Genomic DNA, 24626 nt, shown 5'->3' on the forward strand with positions numbered 1-24626 from the left:
AATTTGCAAGAGGAAAAGGAAAAACAGAAATTATCTGAAGAAAACTCCTCAAAAATAGATTTGCTGGAATGGGAAAAGCATATAACTCCTTACAAAGTAGATATAAAAAAGATACCAATTTGTTGAAAAACAGAATTTATGAAATGGAAAAAATGCAATGAACAAAACAATTCAATTGACCAAATTCAAAAGAAGCTAAAAGGTCACTGAAGAAATATAAAGAAAATAATGCATTAAAATTAGAATTGAACAAATGGAAGTGAAAGACTCAATAAGACTTCAAGAATCAGTCAGACAGAACCAAAAACAAGGAAAAAATAGAAGGTAATATGAAATACATCCTAGGAAAAAATAAATGACCTGGAAAATAGATCTAAGAGAAACAATATAAGGATTATTTGACTTCCTAAAAGCCATGATAAAACAAAGAGCCCATACATTATTCTTCAAGAAATCATAAAAGAAAACTGCCCTGATGTCCTAGAATCAAAAGGCAAAATAGTCATTGAAAAAATTCACCAATCACCTCCTGAAAGAGACCCCAAATAAAAACCCCAAGGAATACTATGGATAAATTTCAGAACTATTGGACCAAGGAAAAATATTGCAAGGATTCAAAAAGAAACAATTCAAATACTGAGGGCAACAATCTGGATTACTCAGGACCTTGCAGCTCCCACCTTAAAAAATCAAAGGGCTTGGAATCAGATATTCTGAAAGGCAAAGGAACTTGGATTACATCCAAGAATAAGCTATCCAGCTAAAGTGGACATTCTCTTTCAGGGAAGAAGATGGATATACAATGAAACAGGTGAATTTCATCTATTTCTGATGAAAATACCTGAGCTGAACAAAAAATTTGACCTACAAACACAGAACACAAGAGAATCATAAAAAGGTAAAAAGGAAAGAACTTTTGAGAACTACATTTCTATTATGGGTATACTTACAGAATGTGGGTATAATTTGATTTTATGGTGATAATATGAAAAAGAAACTAGAGGTAGAAAAGGGAATATACTACAAAAGAGAAAAAAAGTTAAAAAAAATCAAATCTCATGAAGAGGTAAAGAAGAATGATTATAATTCAGAGAAAGAATTGAGGGGGATGAACATTATGTGAATCTTACTCTCATCAGATTTGGCTCAAAGGGAGAATATCAGGAATATTTGGTTTACAGAGAAAATTGTCTTACCTTATACAGAAGTGGGAGAAGAAAGAGGAAAGGAAAGGGGAAGCTAATAGAAGGGAAAACAGAAGTAATAGGGTAAAAGTACAAGAAAGGGGGAGGGGCTCTAGAAGGGGATGGCTATTTGAAGAGGTGGTGGTCAAAAGAAAAATATGGGTAGGACAAAAGGGGGAAGGGAAAGAGAAAAGCATAACGGGGTAAATGAGATGGCAGGAAATATAGAATTATCCATTTTAACTGTGAATTTGAATGAGATGAACTCTCTCATAAAACAGAAGTAGAAAGCAAACTGGATTAAAAGTCAGACTATCACAATATGTTGTTTACAAGAAACACATTTAAAGTAGAGTGATACATAAAGAGTAAAGGTAAAAGGCTGAAGCAGAATGTATTATGCTTCAGGTGAAGTATATAATAATAAAGCAAGAGTAGTGATCCTGATCTCATATCAAAAACAAAAATATATCTAATTAAAAGAGATAAGGAAGGAAACTATATCTTGCTTAAGGGTACCATAGTTAGTGAAGCAATATCAATACTAAACATACATTCACCAAGTGGTTATAGCATCAAAATTCTTAGAAGATAGATAAGTTAAAAGAGCTGCAAAAAGAAATAGACAGCAAAACTGTACTAGTGGAAAATCTCAATCTTGCTCTCTCTCAGAGCTAAACAGAATTTAAAATCTTTGGAGAAAATTGAATAGAGACAGAAAGAAGTATACTTTTTTCTTGGCAATTCTTAGAACCTATACAAAAATTGACCATGTATTAGGTGAGGTAAAAACCTCAAAATCAAATGCAGAAAGGCAGAAATAGTAAATGCATTTTTTTTCAGATCATGATGCAATAAAAATCACATGCAATAAGAGGCCTGGGGAAAATAAATGAAAAGTTAATTGGAAACTAAATAATCTAATCCTAAAAAATAAAAAAAAATCCTGATTTAATACACTATGACCAAGTAAGTTTATACCAGGAATGCAGGACTGGGTCAATATAGGAAAACTATTATTAGCATAATAAACTATAGTAGTATCCAAACAAACAAAAATCATATGATAATCTCAATAAATGCAGGAAAAGGATTTCATAAAAGCCAACACCCATTCCTATTTTAAAAAAAACACTTGTGAGTATAAGAATAAATGGGCTTTTTTAGGGAAAAAATGATGAGTATTATGTATTTAAAACCACCAGCAAGCATCACATATAATGGGGACAAAGATCAGGGTCTAACAATTACTGTCACCATTACTTTTCAATATTGTATTAGAAATGCTAGCTTTGACAATAAGAGAAAACAAAGAGATTAAAGGAATTAGAGTAGGTAATGAGGAAATCAGATTATCACTCTTTGCAGATGATATGATGAGAACCCTAGAGATTCAATTAAAACACTACTAGAAACAATCCACAACTTTAGTAAAGTTGCAGGATACAAAATAAATACATAGAAATCATCACCATTTTTATATATTACCAACAAAGTCTAGCACCAAGATATACAAAGAGAAAAATCTATTGAAAATAACTGTTGATAATATAAAATATTTGGGAATCTATCTTCCAAGGGAAAGTCAGGAACTATATGAATACAACTACAACACACTTTCTACACAAAGTTAGATCTAAACAATTGGAAAAATATCAAGTGCTCATTGGTAACCTGAGCAAATATAATAAAAATGACAAAACTACTTAAATTAACCTACTTATTTAGTGCCATTATGTCCCAAGACATTATTTTACAGATCTAGAAAAATAATAACAAAGTTCATCTGGAAGACAAAAGGTTAAGAATTTCAAGGGAATTAATGAAAAACATTGTTAGTGAAGCTGCTCCAGCTGTGCCAGACCTAAAACTTTATTATAAAACAACAGTCATCAAAACCATTTGGTACTGACTAAGAAAGAGACTAGTCAATCAGTGGAATAGGTTGGGTTCACAGGGCAAAATAGTCAACAATATAGCAATCTAATATTTGACAAACCCAAAGATCCAGCTTTTTAGATAAGGACTCACTATTTGACAAAAACTGCTAGGAAAATTGGAAACTAGTATGGCAGGACATTGACTCACACCTAATACCATATACCAAGATAAGGTAGAAATGGGCCAATGGTTTAGAGCAATATTATAATCAAATTAGAAGAACACAGGATAGTTTACTTCTAGAACTGTGGAAAAGGAAGGAATGTGTGACTAAAGAACTGGAACTCATTATTGAACATCAAATAGATAATTTTGATTATATTAAATTGAAAAGTTTTTGTACAAACAAAACTAATGCAGACAAGATTAGAAGGGAAGCAATAAATTGGGAAAATATTTTTACATTTAAGCCTCATTTCTAAAATATATAAAAATTGACTCAAATTTATAAGAATTCAAGTCATCCTCCAATTGATAAATAGTCAAAATATACGAATAGACAATTTTCAGATGAAGGAATTAAACCATTTCTAGTCATATGAAAAGGTGCTCTAAATCACTATTGATCAGAGAAATGCAAATTAAGATAACTCTGAGACACCACCACATATGTCTCAGATTGGCTAAGATGACAGGGAAAGATAATGATGAATGTTGGAGGGGATGTCAGAAAACTGCAACACTAATACATTATTGGTGGAAATGTGAACAGATTCAGCTATTCTGGAGAAAAATTTGGAACTATACTCAAAAAAGTTATTAAACTATGAATATCTTTTGATCTAGTAGTGTTTCTACTGAGCTAAGAGATTTTAAAGGAAGGAAAGGGACCCACATGTGCAAAAATGTTTGTGGCAGTCCTATTTGTAGTGGCAAGAAACTGGAAACTGAGTAGATTCTCATCAGTAGGAGAATGATTGAATAAATTATGGTATATGAATGCTATGGAATATTATTGTTCTATAAGAAACGATCACCAGGTTGATTCTAGAGAAGTCTGAACTAATGTTAAGTGAAATGAGCAGAACTAGAAGCTCATTGTACATGGCAACAAGTTTATATAACAATAAGTTCTGATGGATGTACCTCTTTCCATGAATGAGATGATTCAGATCAGTTCCAATAATCTTTTGATGAAGAGAGCCATCTACACCCAGAGAGAGGATTGTAGGAACTGAGTATAGACCACAAGATAGCATTCTCACTCTTTCTCTTGATGTTTACTTGTATTTGGTTTTCCTTCTGTTTTTGTTTTTGTTTTTGTTTTGTTTTTTTTCCTTCTAGATCTGAGGTTTTGTGTGTGTGTGTGTGTGTGTGTGCAGCAAGATAACTGTACAAATATGTATACATATATTGGATTTAACATATATTTTAATATATTTAACATGTATTGAGTTACCTGATATCTAGAGAAAAGGGAGTGGGAAGGAAGAGAAATTTTGAAACACAAGCTTTTGAAAAGGACAATGTTGAAAAATTACCCATGTATATATTTTGTAAATAAAAAGCTTTAACAAAAATAAAAAAAAATCTAAATTATATGCAAAGTATACAACATGAAAAAATAATTTATTCTCAAGAATTTATTCTTAAGTTGTGAGGAGAATAACTACTGAATAGGAAAAATAAAAAACAAAATGGACTCATTACTGAGGAAAAAGGCAATTGAGAAAATATTCATATCTCATAACAAATATGACTCCATCTCCACCCTATAAACATTTCTGAGTATAATTTGCATATGTAGTTCAGTCATTATTAATGAAGTTGTGAAAAAGGAACAGGGAGGCTTTTTCAAATTACAGTCTACAACAGAAAACGTTTTTAGAATTATAAAATTAACTGAAAATTACAGGGAATTGAAAATCTCATTGTATATATTATTTGTTGACTTTTCTGTCCTTCTCACTCTGGAACATTCATTTATCCCTCTACCTGACTTCTCTCATTGGTGAGTTCTTTTTTGAGGTCTCCCTTTGGAGAAGGAATTGAGGTTGGCCACTGTTCATTTTTCTCCTAGGGAAATGCTGGGAGAAGCATGCTCAATGAAGAAACCTCCTTAACCCCTTTCCAGCTCTTTTTTAATGTATAGTCATCCTTCCCTAGAAATATAAGTTTCTTGAGGACCAGGACTGTCATTTTTTTTTTTTTTGTATTCACATCCACAGCCTTTAGCACAAGACCCGGCACATAATGGGCCTGTTGCCTATTGTCTATTAATACACACTTTTGGTGGGGAAAAACCTTTGTTAAATGTCTTTTCCAATAAGGTGTCTCTCCATTATAAGTTAAAATCATTCAAAATTCTTTGAAAGGTGTTACAATGGAGCCACTTATTTCATCTCCCTTTCCTAAGTTGTTGCCCTAATCAATTCCTTATGCACAAAGCTGCCAAAATTATTTTCCTAAAATACATGTCTATGTCTCCACTATCTCTTATACCTTGCAACAAAAATCCAGTGTCTATTACTTCTAGAGTCAAATATAAAATACCGTGTTCGGTTTTTAAATCTCTTTACAAGCTGGCTTCTTCCTATGGTTCCAATATTCTTATATTTCCCTCCCTTTTTCTCCTCTGGTACCCATCCGTAATGGCTTCCTTCCGCATATATACAGAGCTACATTTCCTGCCTACTTTTGTGCTGATTGTCCTACACATTAAGGTTGTTGTCCTTCCTTATGTGTGTTTTATATCACATTTATGTATTCATGATGCTTATATAATACATGTAGCACAATAACTACCACTTAGCTATGACTATAGGGGTTAGTGACCCCTGTTCATCCTTGTCCCTAATCTGCCGTCCTGGCTTCCTCAAATTCAGCTCAGGAAGCTTGACCTCTCTTTAGGAAAATTAGGCTCTCCATTCTCAAAGTGATTGGCTCCCTGCCTCTGCCCAGGAACAAATTCAATGACTACAGTCTAAGAGTTCTTTCCAGCAAGGAGGGAAAGTGAAAATGGTACATAGGATAGAAACTTGAATCATGTATGTAGCAGTTTTTTCCTCAAATAAAAAAGATTCAGTCCAAAATCATAGAATGATTAGAATGAATATAATTTTTTTTACTATTAATATAATTCTGGAGGTTAACACTCAATCTTTGTTAGGGCATTTCCAATTTCTTTTTGAAGGTTGTTAATTACCCATTTCATATTTTCATCTTCACTGTGCAAAGTCTAATCAAAACAAAATAGGTTATCTAACTCTTCCTCTCTCCCTCCCTTCCTCCTTTCTCCCTCTCTGTTTCTCTCTCTCTGCCATTCTGTCTGTCTGTCTCTGTCTCTCCATCCTTTCTCAGTGTCCTTCTGTCTCTATATTTTTTTGTCTCCCCCTCCTTCCTCCCCTCTGATTTTTTTGTTTTTTTATCTATTCTTTTTCTCCTGTCTCTAACTCTGTTTTTGTTATTCTATCTCAATCTCTTTCTCTCTCTCTCTGTTGCTCTGTCTCTGTCTATCCCTGTGTCTTTCTATCTTCCTTCTCCCCCACCATTTCTACAGAAGCAACTCTTCTCCTTTAGCTGCAACTAATCTAGTCACAGCTGCCCTGCTGCTCAAGTGTTCAGGAATAGAAAGATGCTAGCTCCCTTTACATCTTAAAAGGTCCTTATCTTCCAAAAGGGGAGAAAAAATCCACAATTAGGAGGCAGCCCCTCCATAGACTTGCCAAAGAGACCAAGAGCTGTGGTTTGCATCTAAATGACACAAAACATATCTCCCACTTAACTCTCTAGATTACTCAGTGCATTATTTTTCCACTTTAGCAAGAAGATAGGGACTAAAGGAATAAAAATCACCATTTGAGGTATCCATATATTTCGAGTTTAGCAGATAATTTAAAGACTTAATTTCCATATAATATAAATCCCTTGAGTAATCCTGGACAACAAGAGTTATACCACTGTTCAATAACAAGGATTAGTTTCCCCTAAAAGGTGATAAATTTATCCCCTGGACCTGACTAGCCTGTCTTCCTTGTCTCTGGTCACCCTCCTGGTCATCTGAGGGTATAAAAATTTCACCACACGATGTTGGAGACTCTTTGGCTTGGTGGATATCTGAAGACCATAGGTGTTGCAATATCCTGCCCTGAAAACAAATGTATTTTCATATGGAGATGGGGCAGGAGAACACCAAAAGAAGGTGTTACTGTTTCCTTATTATGTAATCTTGCCATTTTAGGTCAAAGTAAATTTCCTTTTGTTAACTGTTCAATGACTTTTAAAATATCTCCCCAAATTAAACCTAAATTAACAAGTTGCTGGCATCAGGCCTTTCCGTAACACTGTATTTGCTTGTGGGTGTGGGTGTGCGTGCATGCGTGTGTGTGTGTGTGTGTGTGTGTGTGTGTGTGTGCATGTCTGTATGCTGAACAACCCCAGATTTCCATGCACTTACATGGAATGCCAGTCCAGGGAGACAAGCCATAAGGTCCAGCTTTTTAAACTCTAGTTCATGGCCCCAGATGGAGTCTTGTAACTGAATGTGGGGATCAAGAAATTATGATTTATTATTAGTATATATTTGATTTGTGCATCTTTTTTATATACCTATATACCAAGTGTCACATAAAAATTTCTCTGGTGAAAAGGGGTCAAAAGGGGTCATTAGTGTGTGGGGATAGGGAATCCAAATTAAAATCAGAGACTCTCTGAGTAAGAAAAAGCCAAAAGGGGTTTATTACCATCTCCAGAGAAAGGGCAACTCCTAATAGGCAAGGTGTCAGTAGAGGAGTCCAAAGCACAAACTGCAAGCACAAGATTATATTGACCAAAAGGGTCTCCTGTCTTTGACCTTTTCTCCCATTGTGTGTGGGGAGTCCAGATTTACATTCTAAACCTGAAAATCTATCCCCAAAACAAAAGACTAGATTGCCATTAAAAGAAATAGTTAATGTTTGCACTATTGTCTTTCTACCCAGGTTACTTATACCTTCGGAATCCAATTCTTATCATGCAACAAGAAATTTGGTTTTACACACATATATTGTATGTAGGATATACTGTAACACATTTAACATGTATGGGATTGCCTGTCATCTAGGGGAGGGAGTAGAAGGAAGTAGGGGAAAATTTAGAAAAGTGAATACAAGGGATAATGTTGTAAAAAAATTATACATGCATATGTATTGTCAAAAAATTATAATCATAAAATTAATTTTAAAAAATGTTATAATTATAAAATTAATAAAAAAAGAAATAGTTAAATGCTAATTAAGAGGTGATGGGAATCAGGAGGGGAATGTTCATCCAAGACAAACACCTGCAGCTTTTTAGCTATAATTCAATTTGTTATTGCAAAGTCTCAAGTTACAATTAGGGCATAGGTTGAATCCATATTCTTATGAGAGGGTCTTTACTCAGTTTATCCCATACAATCTTTCCACTTTATTTATTAACTTTTGAAGATCTCTCATACCATTCTTGAATCATTTCCTCAATCATCTTGTTTTCAATCTCCAGTCCTTCTGGGTCTGGTTTATCTTTTTTATATTGGAGCACTGCTTCTCTAGTCTGAGTGGCTTGTCTGCTAACAAATCCAGTGCCTTTATGGTCTGGTTAATAATTATTTCTACCATAGTCTGGAGTCTAATGAGTCTATTTAGCATACAAATTGGGGTTCTCTCCCCCCAACACCCATCTAGGGGACATCTATCATCCCATCTATTAGTGTCCCTAGTAATTAGAGTAGGTAACTTTTCACAAACAAAAATGCTTATCATGAAGTCAGTAACAACAAAAATGCTAAAAGAAACAGATATCAAATATGTGCATTTATCAATAGATAGATGACTAGGGCAAATACTTGCTTATTCAGAAATATAATAACCACATATTTTCAGATAGGAAACTGCAAGATCTTACATACTTGAATTGTGCTCATAGTTTATACTGAATACTTACCCTGATTATAAAAATGTGCTATAAGAGGAAAAAGCTGGGACAGGCTGAGAGCACATACATGAAAGGATAAAGCATCCTTCATCTGTTCTTGGCCCTATCTGGGAGTGAAAGTGAGGAGGGGAGTTCTGGAATCCAACCATTAGGAGCCAGCTAGCCAGTTATTGAAGGCTCCTTTAAATTTATACCCAGCCCTCAGGGAATGGACAGTACCTCTTTGAGAGCAGGGAACCAGCTCAAAGAAAATAACAATATTTAATTTGTAGATATTTTGGTATTTCATACCAAGTCTTTCTAAAGAGATATCTTCCCAGTATAATAGATGAAAGCCATCTAGATTGTTCCTTTTCAAAGGTTCACAGTTCCTTGTCCTGTCTTTTTTTAATTGTATTTTTAATACACATTGCTTTCTGAATCATGTTGGGAGAGAAAAATCAGAGCAAAAGGAAAAAAAAAATATGGGACAGAGGAAAAAAAACAGAAAAAAGAATTTAACTTAGCATGTGTTGATTTACATTCATTCTCCTTAGTTCTTTTTCTAATTGCAGATGGCATGTTGTGTCTAAAGTCTATTGAGATTGCTTTAGATCACTGAACCACTGAGAAGAACCAAGCCTTTCATAATTGATCATCATACCTTCTTGATATTATTGTGTATTCCAGGATTTTCTTGTTTTGCTGAGCATCAATTTGTGTAAATCTTTCCGGGACTTTCTAAAATCAGCTTCTTCATCATTTTTATAGAATAATAGTATTCCATTATTTTCACATACCACAACTTGTTCAGCCATTCTGCAATTGATTGTTGGATTGTTTCACAACTCCACCAACAATGCATTAGTGTCCCAATTTTCCCACATCCTCTCCAACATTTATTGTTATCTTTTCTTGTCATTTTAGTTAATCTGAGAGGTGTGAGTTGGTATCTCAGAATTGTTTTAATTTGTCTTTCTCTAAACCATGGTGATTTAGAGTATTTTTTCATATACACATAGATGACTTTAATTTCATCATCTGAAAATTGTCTGTTAATATTCCCTGACAATTTATCAATTGAGGAATGATTTGTATTCTTACAAATTTGACACTGTTATTTATATATTTTAGAAATGAGATCTTTATCAGAAATACTGGCTGTAAAGATTATTCCCAGTTTTGTACTTTCTTTTTAATCTTATTTCTTTTGATTTTTGTTCATGCAAAAACTTTTTAAATTTAACGTAATCAAAGTTGTCCATTATTTTCATAATGTTTTCTAGATCTTCTTTGGTCATAAATTCCTCCCTTCTCCAGAGATGTCACCTTGTTTTCCCAATTTGCTTATGGTATCATGCTTCATGCCCAAATTATGTATCCATTTTGACTTTATTTAGGTATGGGTTGTAAGATGTAGGTCCATGCCAAGTCTCTAACATATTATTTTCCAGTTTTCCTAATACTTCTTGTCAAACAGTGAGTTCTTATTCCAGCAGCTGGAGTTGGAGGGTTTATCAAATATTAGTTTGAGATAGCCTTGTTTATTGTCATGTGGATCTAATCTATTTCACTGATCTACCACTCTATATCTTAGCCAGTACCAAATGGTTTTGATGACTGCTACTTTATAATATAGTTTTGGGTTTGGCACTGCTAAGCTGCCATCCTTTGCATCTTTTTTTTTTTCTTTTTCATTAATTGACATTCTTGACCATTTATTCTTCCAAATGAATTTTGTTGTTATTTTTTCTAGTTCTATAAAATTATATTTTGGTAATTTGATTGGTATGGCATTCTACAAGTAGACCAAATTAGATTGTACTATCATTTTTATTATATTAGCTCAGCCCATGAGCAATTGATATTTTCCCAAATGTTTATATCTGACTTTATTTGTGTGAGTAGTATTTTGTAATTATGTTCTTATAGTTCTTGGGTTTGTTTTGCTAGTAGACCCCCAAGTATTTTGTTTTGTGCACAGTGATTTTAAATGGAATTTCTCTTTCTATCTCTTGTTGATGAGCTTTGTGAATAATATATAAAAATACTGATGATTCTGTGGATTCATTTTATATGCTGCAACTTTGCTAAAGATGTAAATTGTTTCCTGTAGTTTATTGAATGATTTTCTAAGATTCTTTAAGTAGATTATCATCTTCAAAATGATAGTTTTATTTCCTCTCAGAGAAGACTTTCAGAGTAAGAAAAAGCAAAAAGAAGTTTATTACAATCTCCCAAGAAATGGCAACTCCCAATAGACAAGGTGTCAGTAGAGAAATCTGAAGTACAAACTGCAAAATAAGATTATATTGACCAGGAACACCCCACCACCACCACCATCACCTATTCTCCTAATGTCTGGGGGAGTCCAGGCTTACATTCTAAATCTGAAAATTCCAGAAATAAAAAAAATGCCTTTAAAAGAAGTACTTAAATGCTAATTAAGATGTGGTGGAAAATAGGAGGAAAATGTTCTTCCAAGAAAATCAAACACCTGCAGCTTTTTAGCTATAACTCAACTTGTTATTGAAAAATCTCAAGTCACAGACAGGGTATAATTTGAAGCCATATCTTTATGAGAGGTCTTCACTAATTTTAACCCATACAAGTGAAAAAAAATTGAGAGTTCCTCCCTCAAGGAAAGATTGCAAGGACCATTCTCTACTTCTCTATACATATTAAATTCTCTTCCAGAACAGGAATTCATTGAGGACAGATTCCATTTTACTTTTATCTTTGTATCCTCAGAATTTGTGACAATTATGAAGCAAAGATTAGAGATAAAAAAGTTTGCTGATTTTATTGTTCAAATGAGCCTCTAGTTATCATTATAACATTTGTAATAAACAGGAATACATGGACACACCACACTATTTGCTCCACTGACATGGAGGGTATCCAGCACTGGATAGATGTTGAGGTATTCCAGATGCTCTTATTTGCTTGATACATTTCATTTGTTTCATCAAACCTTGATTCAATGTGGAGTAAGCTAAATGAGATTTATAATCATTCAAGAATTAGATCTATCCATCCAGGAAAAAATTAATAAAATTCCTATCATCCAAACTATGATATTAAATTGGATGGACATCCATAGAGCTGGTCCATTTGTACATAAAATCATTGTTCCTCCTGTGTCTCACATGTGTCATATTCTCAAATATATTAGTTGTAACATTCCTAAATCACAACTTCCAAATTGATATTCTTAATTTGAAGTTCAAGCCACATCACTTAACTCTTAAAGAAGCTTTAGTATTTAAAGCCCTTCCTAGTTTGATTCCCATTTATCTTTACAGTTTGATTCCACATTACTCTCCTTCTCATACTCAACACTCCAGTTAAACTGGCTTGCTTTCTCACATACAGAATTCCACTTCCCAACTTCTTGTCTTGGCAAACATCATCCTTCATACCTACAATGGTCATTCTCCTTATCTCTACCTCTTGGAAAACTGGACTTCCTTCAAGATTCAGCTCAAGCTCAGCTACAACGGACCTTTGCTGATTTATCTAGTTCCTTCTCCATCAACCCAACCAAATTACTGTGAATTTATTTTGCTTATATTCTGAATTTAATAAGTAACATTGCTTAATGAATAGTTATCTGGCTCAAAGTGAGGAAGACCTGAGTTCAATTTCTCCTGTGACACTTTGTATCTTATGGTAAGGTATTTCGCCTCTTAATATCCCTCCCTGGAAAATTTCTAGGATTTTGACATACAGAAAAAGTATCAACTTGTATTGCAAGAGAAAGTTTCTCCTCCCCAGATTTCTCTTTGCCAAAGAAAGCATAGTTCCATTTCCCATCTCTTTTCCATATAATTTATTTATCTGTGGATATATTATATCTCCCTTTGCAGCAAAAATTGCAGCTCACTCTTAATGGATGGAATATAAAGTATGAAATTAGGAAGGTCTGACTCAAATCTTGCTTTACATACTGTATGACTGTGCAAGTCACCTAATCTCTCTGTGTCTCAGTCTCCCCAGCTGTAAAATGTTTTTTGACAGCCAAGAGCTTAAAGCTTTTTTTTTTTTTAAGTTTCTATATAAATTATTATATCAGTGCTAATACACAATAATTGTCATTATTAGCTCCTTTAGGGATACATCACTTCTAAGCTGCTCAACTTAAAGCTCATTTCTTGAGTTGTTTCTTTACCTTCTGATCTGAGGAGTTGCAAATGTCTTCTTTTCATTCAAGTTATCACCTTTTTCTCTGCTTTCTTGTTACATCCTTAAGTAGGATATAAATTCTGGGGGGGACAAGCTCTTTTTTATATTGTCTTTATACTCTTGCCCTCTAATACAGAGCCTGGAACAAAGTAAAAACAATAATATATTCTGGTTTGATTGAAAAGAATTGGAAGTTGTCAGATGATATGCAAATGTGAGCTGCATTCCCTATATCCTCTGCCCTTTGCTGGAGGCCACTGACTATTCCCCTGAACTAAGGATATCTTACCTGTGTTTTTCCCACATAGAAAAACTACTCATGACTTTGCCTAAGAAAAATGAAGGTTATTTATTAATTTCCTACATTTGTAGATGTGCACAGAATACCCTACCTAGAGTCAGAAAGAACTGAGTTCAAATCCAGCTTCAGACATTTGCTGTGTGACCCTGACAAATTACTTATTTTTTTTTCCATTTCCTTATCTATACAATGACCTAGAGAAGGAAATGACAAAACAATCCAGGGCCAAGAAAACCCTAAAAGGGTCATATGAAGATAGACATAGCTGAAACAACTGAACAACAACATTAGCTAGGCATATATTTTTTACCTGTTTCTTAAAGTACCTGTGTCTTTTTTCTATCTCTAAACCATTTAAAACACATTTAAATGGTAATTATTGTTTTTCCTTCCATGGAGAAACTCTGCCAGGCAGTAATTTACTTATTATATATACTTTTATTGTATTATTCCCAGGACACATAAATTTATTATAATTGATCACCTATGTCTATTTCAAATAGAATATATTATTCTTTGACTGGTTTTAAAAAGTCTTGCTAGTAAGAATAAATAAATATATGTTTTTTTTTTTTTTTACCTGGTCATCTGTGTAAAAGTGGCATATTTTGGAGCCTCTCATCTGGATAAAAAATCATTATATTTTTATATGTAAATGTATAATATGTGTATGTATAATACATGTAATTACACATGCATGTTTGTTGTCCACATATGTGTCTATTGAAAGATATAAATAATGCATATCTATATATACTATATGTAAATGGAATGCATATCTAGGTATGATACATGTAACTACATATGCAAAAGTACAAGTATGATTTATACAATGTATGCAAAATATGTATGTGATAAATGTACATGCGTGTCTGCATAACGTATGTACATATGCATGTGTTTATACATAAGTGTATTCTGTGTAAAATATGTGAATACATATGCATGCCTACATAATATATATAAATTTACATGTATCCTACATAATATGTATAAATTTACATGTATGTCTGTGTTTTATATAATTATATGTGCATATCTAAACATGATGTGTGTATGTCTATTTATAATATATGTAAATACACATACATGTCTATGTGTAATTCTACATTGTTTCATAAACATGTTTTGCCATAAAACCAAGCTGTTAAAGTCTATCAACTATAAATTATAGAGAAGTACAGAAAATGAAGAACTAACTGAGGAAATAGCACAGAATTTAGAGCCAAAAAATTTGAGCCAAATTCCAGTTTTTCTGTTTATAACCAGTATTTCTTTGAACAAGTCATAACCATTCTGGGACTATTTCCACTTTGTGAAAACAAAAGCCTTGTAGTAGATGACCTGTGAGTTCCTTTCCAATTTTAATATCCCATCAATTGACTTAATGTGTAGGTCCTGGGCTTAGATGCTGATATCAGGTTGGTTAACAGTAATATAGGTTGCATTACTGTTGATCAAATCTGCCATGTTATAGGAAAAAGCCTTTGATGGAAGTAAAGGCCTGTGACATCACTGATCAGAATCATGGATGCAGATTTTGCTTGTAAATATTTTGTAAAATCTAATCTTCACCTCAGAGCTTCCTGAGTTGTTTTTATCTCTGAGTCTACTTGGCTTCCAGGGTTTGAGATCTCTTATACATGATCCCTAATTAGCTTGCCACTCTAAGTAGATGCTTGAATCTGGCAAACAAAAAAAAAAAAAGTTAAACTCCTGATATCACACCATCCAGATCATGAATGTATGTCTGGGATCTATTCACACAGAGTATAAGCAAATCCAAATTCAGAAAAAATATTCCATTTCTAGGTAATTAGGAGTGGCAAGACCCAAACTTTCTAAGCTAATAGCTAATTTTTTCCTGGTCTAGTTTGCCTCAGGAGTCTCTCTGGGCTTACAGCATCTGTTAATGTACTCCCAAAGGAACTAAGTCTTCTGTAGAGGACAACCAAGTTGATTTGAGATTTTCTTGCCTGGGTGTTCTATGTTGAATTCATTAGTTAATTCTACAATATTATACTCATTTTTGGCCAAGTAGGAAGTCTCTTGGCTATATGATAGAATAGGATAGGACTAATCATTGTCTAAAAGAAATATGCGATCATTTTTAGCTGTATCTGATTTTTCATGAGTCCATTTTGTTTTTGTTTTTTTTTTTTTTCCACAAAGATACTGAACTGGCTCGCCATTTCCTTCTCCAGTTCATATTGCAGATAATCAAATTGGAACATAACTAACTTGTCCAAGATTACATAATTAGTAAATATCTGAGGCAATATTTGAATTCAGGTCTTAGTCCAGATCTGGTACTCCATCCACTGTGTCACCTAACTATAATTCCATGGAAAGAATCAGAAGTGTATTTTCTGAAAGTGATATACTAAGCCTGTGTTTAGGGATCATGGTTAATAAATATAATTCAATTAAAAAAATTTAGGAAACTCATCTAAGTCAAGCCAAATCAACAAATATTTATGAACTACCTACAATATGCCAGATACTGTCCTAATATATGAAGAGAGTGAGATTCTTGAGGACTTTTTGCCTCTTTATGTATTCACAGAACTTAGCACAATACTTGGGATTTATTGTTTAGTCTTTTCAGTCATATCCCTATGACTATGATCTCTCCTGGGGTTTTCTTGGCTGAGTTACTGGATTGATTAGTCCTTTCCTTCTCCAGCTCATTTTCCAGATGAGCAATGGAGGCAAATGGGGTTAAGTGACTTGCCTAGGGTCACACAGATAATAAGTGTCTGAAGCCAGATTTCAATTTGAAAAGCTGAGTTTTCTTGACTTCAGGTGAGTGTTCTATCTACCTGCCATCTACTGCTCCACTTGGTGTGGGAACTTATTAATAAGTGTTTATTGACTTACTGACTGGAAAACAAAACAAAACAAAGCAAAACAAAGACCAGTCTTTTGCCCTCAAGGAACTAATAAGATAATTGAACTATATTACTCATATTGTCAATGTGTGAATTTGGGAGAGTTGATCAGACCATTTTTCCTTTGGTTTTACTATATGCAAAAATAATTGGAAAAAGTAGTCTTTTATGTGCCTGTTTACATTCAGAATCACCACTAAAAGCTAAATTTTCCATCTGCTGGACAGTTCTGGGCTCTTTCTACTATTTTGCCTTTAGACATTTTCTTTCTCTTAGGTGATTTTAAAGTAGATATAATACCAACTGGGGCGATCCTAACATCTGCCTTGTGAAAAATATAGAAAATTACTCCAGCTTCCCTCATACTCATTTAGCCTAGTATTTCCTCATGATAACCATTCTATTCTGTTTTTTTAAGTTAATAAAATAAAAATAAATAAAAATAAAACAATTAACCTGAATTGGTTTCCAATATCTATTTACTGATAATTACAGATGACATGAAGAGTTATCTCTAAATTCTCTTCAGGGAATTAAGAATATGTAATTTACAGAGTAGTGACTGATCTTTATTCCTCATTGAAAGTTTTCATACTGATGAAAGCACATATCTAAAACTTTGTTCTTTCCATCTTCATCCTATCCACTCCCAAGATATATGTACGTATTATATTGCTTTAGAACATAGTCTTCTAGACTCTATAGGACAGGTACCATGTAATATGTGTGCATGTGTTCTATTTAACATAAACATAACTACACTAAAACAATGGTGCAGATTGCTTAGACTAGGTTACTATGCCTATGTCAGTAGAGACAGTATCATTGATGAATATTCATGAGTTTAGCTCTTGACTCCCAATAAATCCTTCCAACCTCTATGCTTAATCTGTTTACCCTAAAATTGGTATGATTCATAGCTTCCAACTTCTTTTGTTTACCCCATTATAAAATATTATATTATAAAGTAATATATGCAGCCATCTAGAAAGTCAAGGCGTTGATCAAGTTGAATTTCTGAAATTTAATGGTTTATACATGCTGCTTCACTATCCTTGACCAGGACCAAAAAGGTCCCAGGGGAAGCAACGAATTCAATTCTAACACATCTTTTGTGTATATAGTCTCATTTCCCTAGAGGCTTTCAGATTATCATTTTTTTTTTTGATTAACCTTGTAGATTGTTTAAGGGATGTGAATGTGGCTGATTCTGAGTGTGTCTCAGTCTTTGTCCCTTGAGTTCCCTGAACCTCATTGATAAGAGTGGACCAGAATATTCAGACCTTAACCACTTCACTTTCAGCAATTGAATGCATTTGGCTTACAATCAAATTTCTGTTTTTCCCTTTGTCCTGAAAATTGCTGAAATGAGCTCCTATTCTTTTCTTTCTCTTTTTCATATAGAGGTTATACTGTTCTAGGCCAGAGTCCTTGAATTTACCACTGCAGAGACATGGCAGTGATTATTTCTTGTTTTAATTTCCTTTTTGATTGTAACGGTGAGAAAATTACCCAAACAACCTCCCTCTATTCCTATCTCTCTCTTCTCATTAAACTAATGAGGAGTTAGAATTGTGACTCATCCTCTCTTGCTTCTGATAACCTGGCAACAAATAGGTTTTAGTTTTTAGTTTTCAGGCTTATTTTTTTTTTAGTGGGAACAAGTTGAAGGTATTTATAATGTGGATACATAGGCTCATATCTGTCCATGAATTTATAAATACTATCAGAAGAAACTAGTTTTTGTGTGATTCCCCAGATTATACCAGGCATGTCTGCTCTTTCTATTCATCAAAACATCTTGTTTAGTGAATTTACCAATATAATATTTGCTGAGGAATTGAGGTAAGTTCATATTCTGCTTATATAGATAATTTTAAAAATTAAATATTATTTTTAATTAACAAGGATTTATTTCCTCTTCCTCCCCACTTTTCCCCTGGATCCTGGAGAAGGAAAAAACAAAACAAAAACAGATATTTGTAACAAATTGGACTAATCAAACAAATCTGATTCTATATTCAAAATGTATGTATCATTCTGGACCTTGAAGATATAATATCTCTATCAGGAGACAGGTAGTAACCTGCTTCATCACTGGTCCTGTGGAATCATAGTTCATCAGTGAATGGAACAGAGTTCTTACACCTTTCAATGTTTGATTTATAATGTTATTGTATAATTTTTTTCCTAATTCCCCTCATTTCACTTTATATCAATTCACACAAGTCTTCCCAATTTTCTCTGAAATTATCCTTTTCATCATTTTTTACAGTACAACAGTATTCCATAATATCCTTCAGCAAGTAGCTGAAGGCCAAGAGGGTTGCTCTGTAATGAGGGACCTGGTATTTAGTTGACATTCTATAGAAGTTATATTCTTTTCCTATCCACTATTCAGTTCTCTTCAGGTTTTTCTGATCACTTGTACTCACTGCTCTTATCTTCACAGGTCTATAGTATCATAATTTATCTTTGAAAATGAGAGTTAGTGAGACTATTTCATTTTTAATTTTTTATTATAACTTTTTATTTACAATATATATGCATAGGTCATTTATTAACGTTGACCTTTGCAAAATCTTCTGTTCCAACTTTTCCCCTCCTTCCTCCCATCCCTTCCCCTAGGTAGCAGGCAGACCAATAGATGTTAAATATATTAAAGTATATGTTAAACACAATAGATGTATAAATATCCATACAGTTATTTTGCTGCACAAGAAAAATCAGACTTAGAAATAAGGTAAAAATAACCTGAGAAGGAAATAAAAAAATGCAAGTGGACAAAAACAGAAGTAGAAATGGTATGTTGTGGTTCATACTTATTTCCCATAGTTCTTTTGCTCCATATAGTTTGTTCTCTTTATTACTGAACAAATGGAACAGATTTGGTTCATCTCATTGTTGAAAAAAGCCATGTCCATCAGAATTGATTATGATATAGTATTGTTGTTGAAATGTATAATGATCTCCTGGTTCTGCTCGTTTCACTCAGCATGAGTTCGTGTAAGTCGCTCCAGGCCTTTCTGAAATCATCCTGTTGGCCATTGCTTACAATAAAATAATATTACATAACATTCATATACCACAATTTATTCAGCCATTCTCCAATTGATGGGCATTCACCCAGTTTCCAATTTCAAGCCACTACAAAAAGGGCTGCCACAAACATTTTTGCACATACAGGTACCTTTCCTTTCTTTAAGATGTCTTTGGGATATAAACCTAGTAGAAACACTGCTGGATCAAAGGGTATGTACAGTTTGATAACTTTCTGAGCGTAGTTCCAAATTGCTCTCCAGAATGGTTGGATGTATTCACAATTCCACCAACAATGTATCAGTGTCCCAATTTTACCACATCCCCTCCAACATTCAGTGTTATCTTTTCCTGTCATCCTATCCAATCTGAGAGGTGTGTAGTGGTATCTCAGAGTTGTCTTAATTTGCATTTCTCTGATTAATAATGACATTTTTTCATATGGCTAGAAATAGTTTCCATTTCTTCATCCAAAAAATGTCTGTTCATAATCTTTGACCATTTATCAATTGGAGAATGGCTTGGTTTCTTATAAATTAGAGTCAATTCTCTATATATTTGGTAAATGAGGCCTTTATCAGAACCTTTGACTGTAAAAATGTTTTTTCCCTGTGTATTATTTCCCTTCTAATCTTGTCTGCATTAGTTTTGTTTGTATAAAAACTTTTCAATTTAATGAAATCAAGATTTTCTATTTTGTGATCAATAATGACCTAGTTCTTTGGCCACGAATTCCTTCCTCCTCCACAAGTCTGAGAGGTAAACTATCCTATGTTCTTCTAGTTTATTTATAATCACATTCTTTATGCCTAGTTCATGAACCCATTTTGACCTTATTTTGTTATACGGTGTTAAAGTGTGGGTCAATGCTTAGTTTTTATCGTACTAATTTCCAATTTTCCCAGCAGTTTTTGTCAAACAGTGAATTATTATCCCAAAAGCTGGGGTCTTTGGGTTTATCAAACACTAGATTATTAAAATTATTGACCATTTTGTCCTTTGAACCTAATCTATTCCACTAATCAGCTAGTCTATTTTTTAGCCAATAGCAAATGGTTTTGGTACCTGCTGCTTTATAATATAATTTTAGAACTGGTACAGCTAGGCCACCTTCATTTGATTTTTTTTTTTCATTAGTTCCCTTGAAATTCTTGACCTTTTGTTTTTCCATATGAACTTTGTTGTTATTTTTTCTAGGTCATAAAAATAGTTTTTTAGGAGTCTGATTGGTATAGTTCTAAATAAATAGATTAGTTTAGGTAGTATTATCATCTTTATTATATTTGCTCACCCTATCCAAGAGCATTTAATATTTTTCCAATTGTTTAGATCTGATTTAATTTGTGTAAAGTGTTTTGTAGTTTTGCTCATATAGTTCCTGATTTTCCCTTAACAGACAGATTCCCAAATATTTTATACTATCATTAGTTACTTTAAATAGAATTTCTCTTTGTAACTCTAGTTATTTCTAATAACTTTTTAGTAGAATCTCTGGGATTCTCTAAGTATACCATTATATTATCAGCAAAGAGTGATAATTTGGTGTTTCCTCATTATCTACTCTTAATTCCCTTAATCTTTTCCTCAACTCTTATTGCCAAAACTAGCATTTCTAATACAATATTGAATAGAATGGTGATAGTGGGCAATCTTGTTTCACTCTTGATGTTATTGGGAATGGTTCCAGTTTATCACCATTACATATGATGCTTACTGATGGTTTTAAATAGATGTTACTGATTACTTAAAGGAAAAGACCATTTATTCCTATACTCTCAAGTGTTTTTAATAGGAATGGATGTTGGATTTTATCAAATGCTTTTTCTGCATCTATTGAGATGATCATATGGTCAATTATAATAATTTGGTTATTAATATGTCAATTATACTAATAGTTTTCCTAATATTGAACCAGCCCTCCATTCCTGGTATAAATCTTATTTGAAGATGGTGTATTATCCTGGGTATGATTTTCTGTAGTCTTTTTGCTAATATCTTATTTAAGATGTTAGCATCAATATTCATTAAGGAGATTGGTCTATAATTTTCTTTCTCTGTTTTCCTCCTACCTGGTGTAGATATCAACACCTTGTCTGTGTCATAAAAGGAATTTGATAGGACTCCTTCATTCTCTATTTTTTTCAAATAGTTTATATAACATAGGGGCTAATTGTTATTTAAATGTTTGGTAGAATTCACATGTAAATCCATCTGGTCCTGGGGATTTTTTCTTAGGGAGTTGATTAATAGCTTGTTCTATTTCTTTTTTCTGAAATGGGACTAATTAAGCAATTTACTTCCTACTTTGTTCATCTGGGAAGCCTATATTTTTGGAGGTAGTCATCCATTTCACTTAGGTTATGAAATTTATTGGCATAAATTTGGGAAAAGTAACTCCTAATTATTGCTCTAATTTCCTCTTCATTGGTGGAAATTCTCCCTTTTCATTTTTAAGAATAAGAATTTGATTTTCCTCTTTCCTTTTTCTAAACAAATTTGCCAAAGGTTTATCTATTTTGTTGGTTTTTTAATAAAATCAACTCTTAGTTTAATTTATTAATTCAGTGGATTTTTTTTTTTTACTTTCAATTTTATTAATTTCTCCTTTTAATTTTAGAATTTCAAGCTTAGTATTTGATTGGGGGTTTTAAATTTGCTCTTTTTCTAGGTTTTTAAGTTGCAAGACCAATTCATTGATCTTCTCTTCCTCTATTTTATTCAAGTAAGCCTCTAGAGATATACAATTTCCCCTTATTACTTTTTTGGCTGTGTCCCACAAATTTTGGTATTTTGTCTCATTGTTGTCATTCTCTTGGGTGAAATTATTAATTGTGTCTATGATTTGCTGATTCACCCAATCATTATTTAGGATGAGATTATTTAGTTTCCAATTAAATTTTGGTCTATTTACCCCTAGCTTTTTGTTGAATATAATTTTTATTGCATTGTGATATGAAAAGAATGCATTTACTATTTCTGCCTTTCTGCATTTAAATTTGAGGTCTTTATGTCCTAATGCATGGTCAATTTTTGTATAGGTTCCATGAACTGCTGAGAAGAAAGTGTACTCCTTTCTGTCTCCATTTAGTTTTCTCCAAAGGTCTATTATACCTAGCTTTTCTAACATTCTATTTACCTCTTTAATTTCTTTCTTGTTTATTTTGTCATTTGATTTATCTAATTCTGAGAATGCAAGGTTGAGATCTCCCACTGTTATAGTTTTGTTTTCTATTTCTTCCTGTTATTCTCTTAACTTCTCCTTTAGGAATTTAGATGTTATACCACTTGGTGCATATATGTTTAGTAATGATATTGCTTCATTGTCTATGCTACCCTTTAGCAAGATATAGTTTCCTTTCTCATCTCTTTTAATTAGATCAACTTTTGCTTTTGCTTGATCTAAGATAAGGATGGCTACCTCTGCTTCTTTTTTTTTTTTTTTTTTTACTTCACCTGAAGCATAATAGATTCTGCTCCAGCTTTTTCCATATGTATCACCCTGTTTTAAATGTGTTTCCTGTAAACAACATATTATAGGATTCTGGCTTTTGATCCAGTCTGCTATCCCCCTCCACTTTATGGGAGAGTTCATCCCATTCACATTTATGGTTAAAACTATTAATTCCATATTTCCTGCCATTTTTATCACAGATTATACTTTCCTTTTTCTTCCTCCCTTACCTCCTCCACAGGATAAAACTTATGGGCACCACTTGCCTCATGCAGCTCTCCCTCTTTAGGATCCCTCCCACTCCCTTTGAGTCCTTCCTCCTTTCTTATACCTTTCTGTAAAGTCCTGTCGTCTCTCAATTGTAATCCTTCTCTGGAAGGAGGTTTCTTTTCTCTATGAATATTTTTCTCTGTCTTCTTCTTCTACTCCAAAAGTATGGGATTGCTGGACTTGCAAATCCATGGGACGTCTTCTCCTTGACTCAATCCAGAACTGACATTCCAGAATCTAACTTCTCCTTTTATCTTCCCAGAGAATGGGCTTGGGTGTACTCCAGGATCTTGTGGGAAATTCTTATAGCCAATGAAATTGCTTGTTTGAATTAAAGGTGTGAACTCTGAGCTAGAGAATTGTTAAGTACTGACTTAGTAAGAACCTAACATCTCCCCCTTTCTTTTGATTTAGAACATAGGGTGGTCATGACCTTGAAACATAAATCCATCAATATGGGAGAAATTGCACATAATTACATAAATTATATAAACACATAGTAACATAGTAACATAACACATGTTAGAAGTATATAACAAATAACATGATCAAATAATCATAAATTGAGCATTTATACATGTCCATAAGTCCATTGTCCATTAGTTCATGTGCCAAAAATCAAATAATTCCTGCAAGTTTTGAAGTCCTCCAATAGTCTCATCTTGTGTTAGGAAATCCAATTATTCCTGCTGGTTTTAAAATTCTTTAACAGTCTTATTTTGTGTTAGGGAATCTTTAACAGTCTCTTTATCAGCTATGCTCTTTCAGTATCAGATTTTTCTTAGATCTTCTCCTTTGTTTTGAGGTTTATCTCTTTTTCTGTCTCTCTCCAGGTGCTTGTTGCCACCTATTTGTTTCCTTCTTCAGATGTTTCCTTCTGTCTGTTAAAATACAAGCAAACTCTCTCTCCCAGGCAGTTAACCTATCTAATTTCCTTCTATTTACCACTTTCTAAATCTCTTCTCATCATCTGGCAATTACATTGGAGTTGTTTGCACTGGACACAGTCCTATTGGTTTAAAAGTCCTGTATTCTCCCCAAATATAATCCATTTTTGCAATCTGATTGCCTTTTGGCTGACTGATAAGGTAATCCCTTTCTTCCATGTGATTGCTTTTGGGCTGATAGAGCACATCACAGTCCTGACTTTCTAAAGGCTCTTTGGGTGTAACCTCAGTTGCAATCATGCCACACCTATCCTTTGATTGATATTTTGGAGCTGGGCCCCACTTCTCATTTCCCTTAGTCAATCTGCATTCTGAGGCTCAGTGAAAGCCTTTGTGACATTTTGGATATGGAGTTTTAGGTCTTCTTTCACCCTGTCTTCTCACTCTATCTCCATATCTACATTGAGCTCTTAGATATCCAATTTTTCCACATCGGAAAAATCGACGAATTTCTCTAGAAATCCCTTGCCAAGAGGGATCCAGAGTCTGGGTATAAAAAGCATTTATTCCCACTGTAGCACATCGTCTTATGATCTCCTCTAAAGG

The sequence above is a fragment of the Sminthopsis crassicaudata genome, chromosome 3 (assembly GCF_048593235.1).
Source record: "Sminthopsis crassicaudata isolate SCR6 chromosome 3, ASM4859323v1, whole genome shotgun sequence".
NCBI lineage: Eukaryota > Metazoa > Chordata > Mammalia > Dasyuromorphia > Dasyuridae > Sminthopsis > Sminthopsis crassicaudata.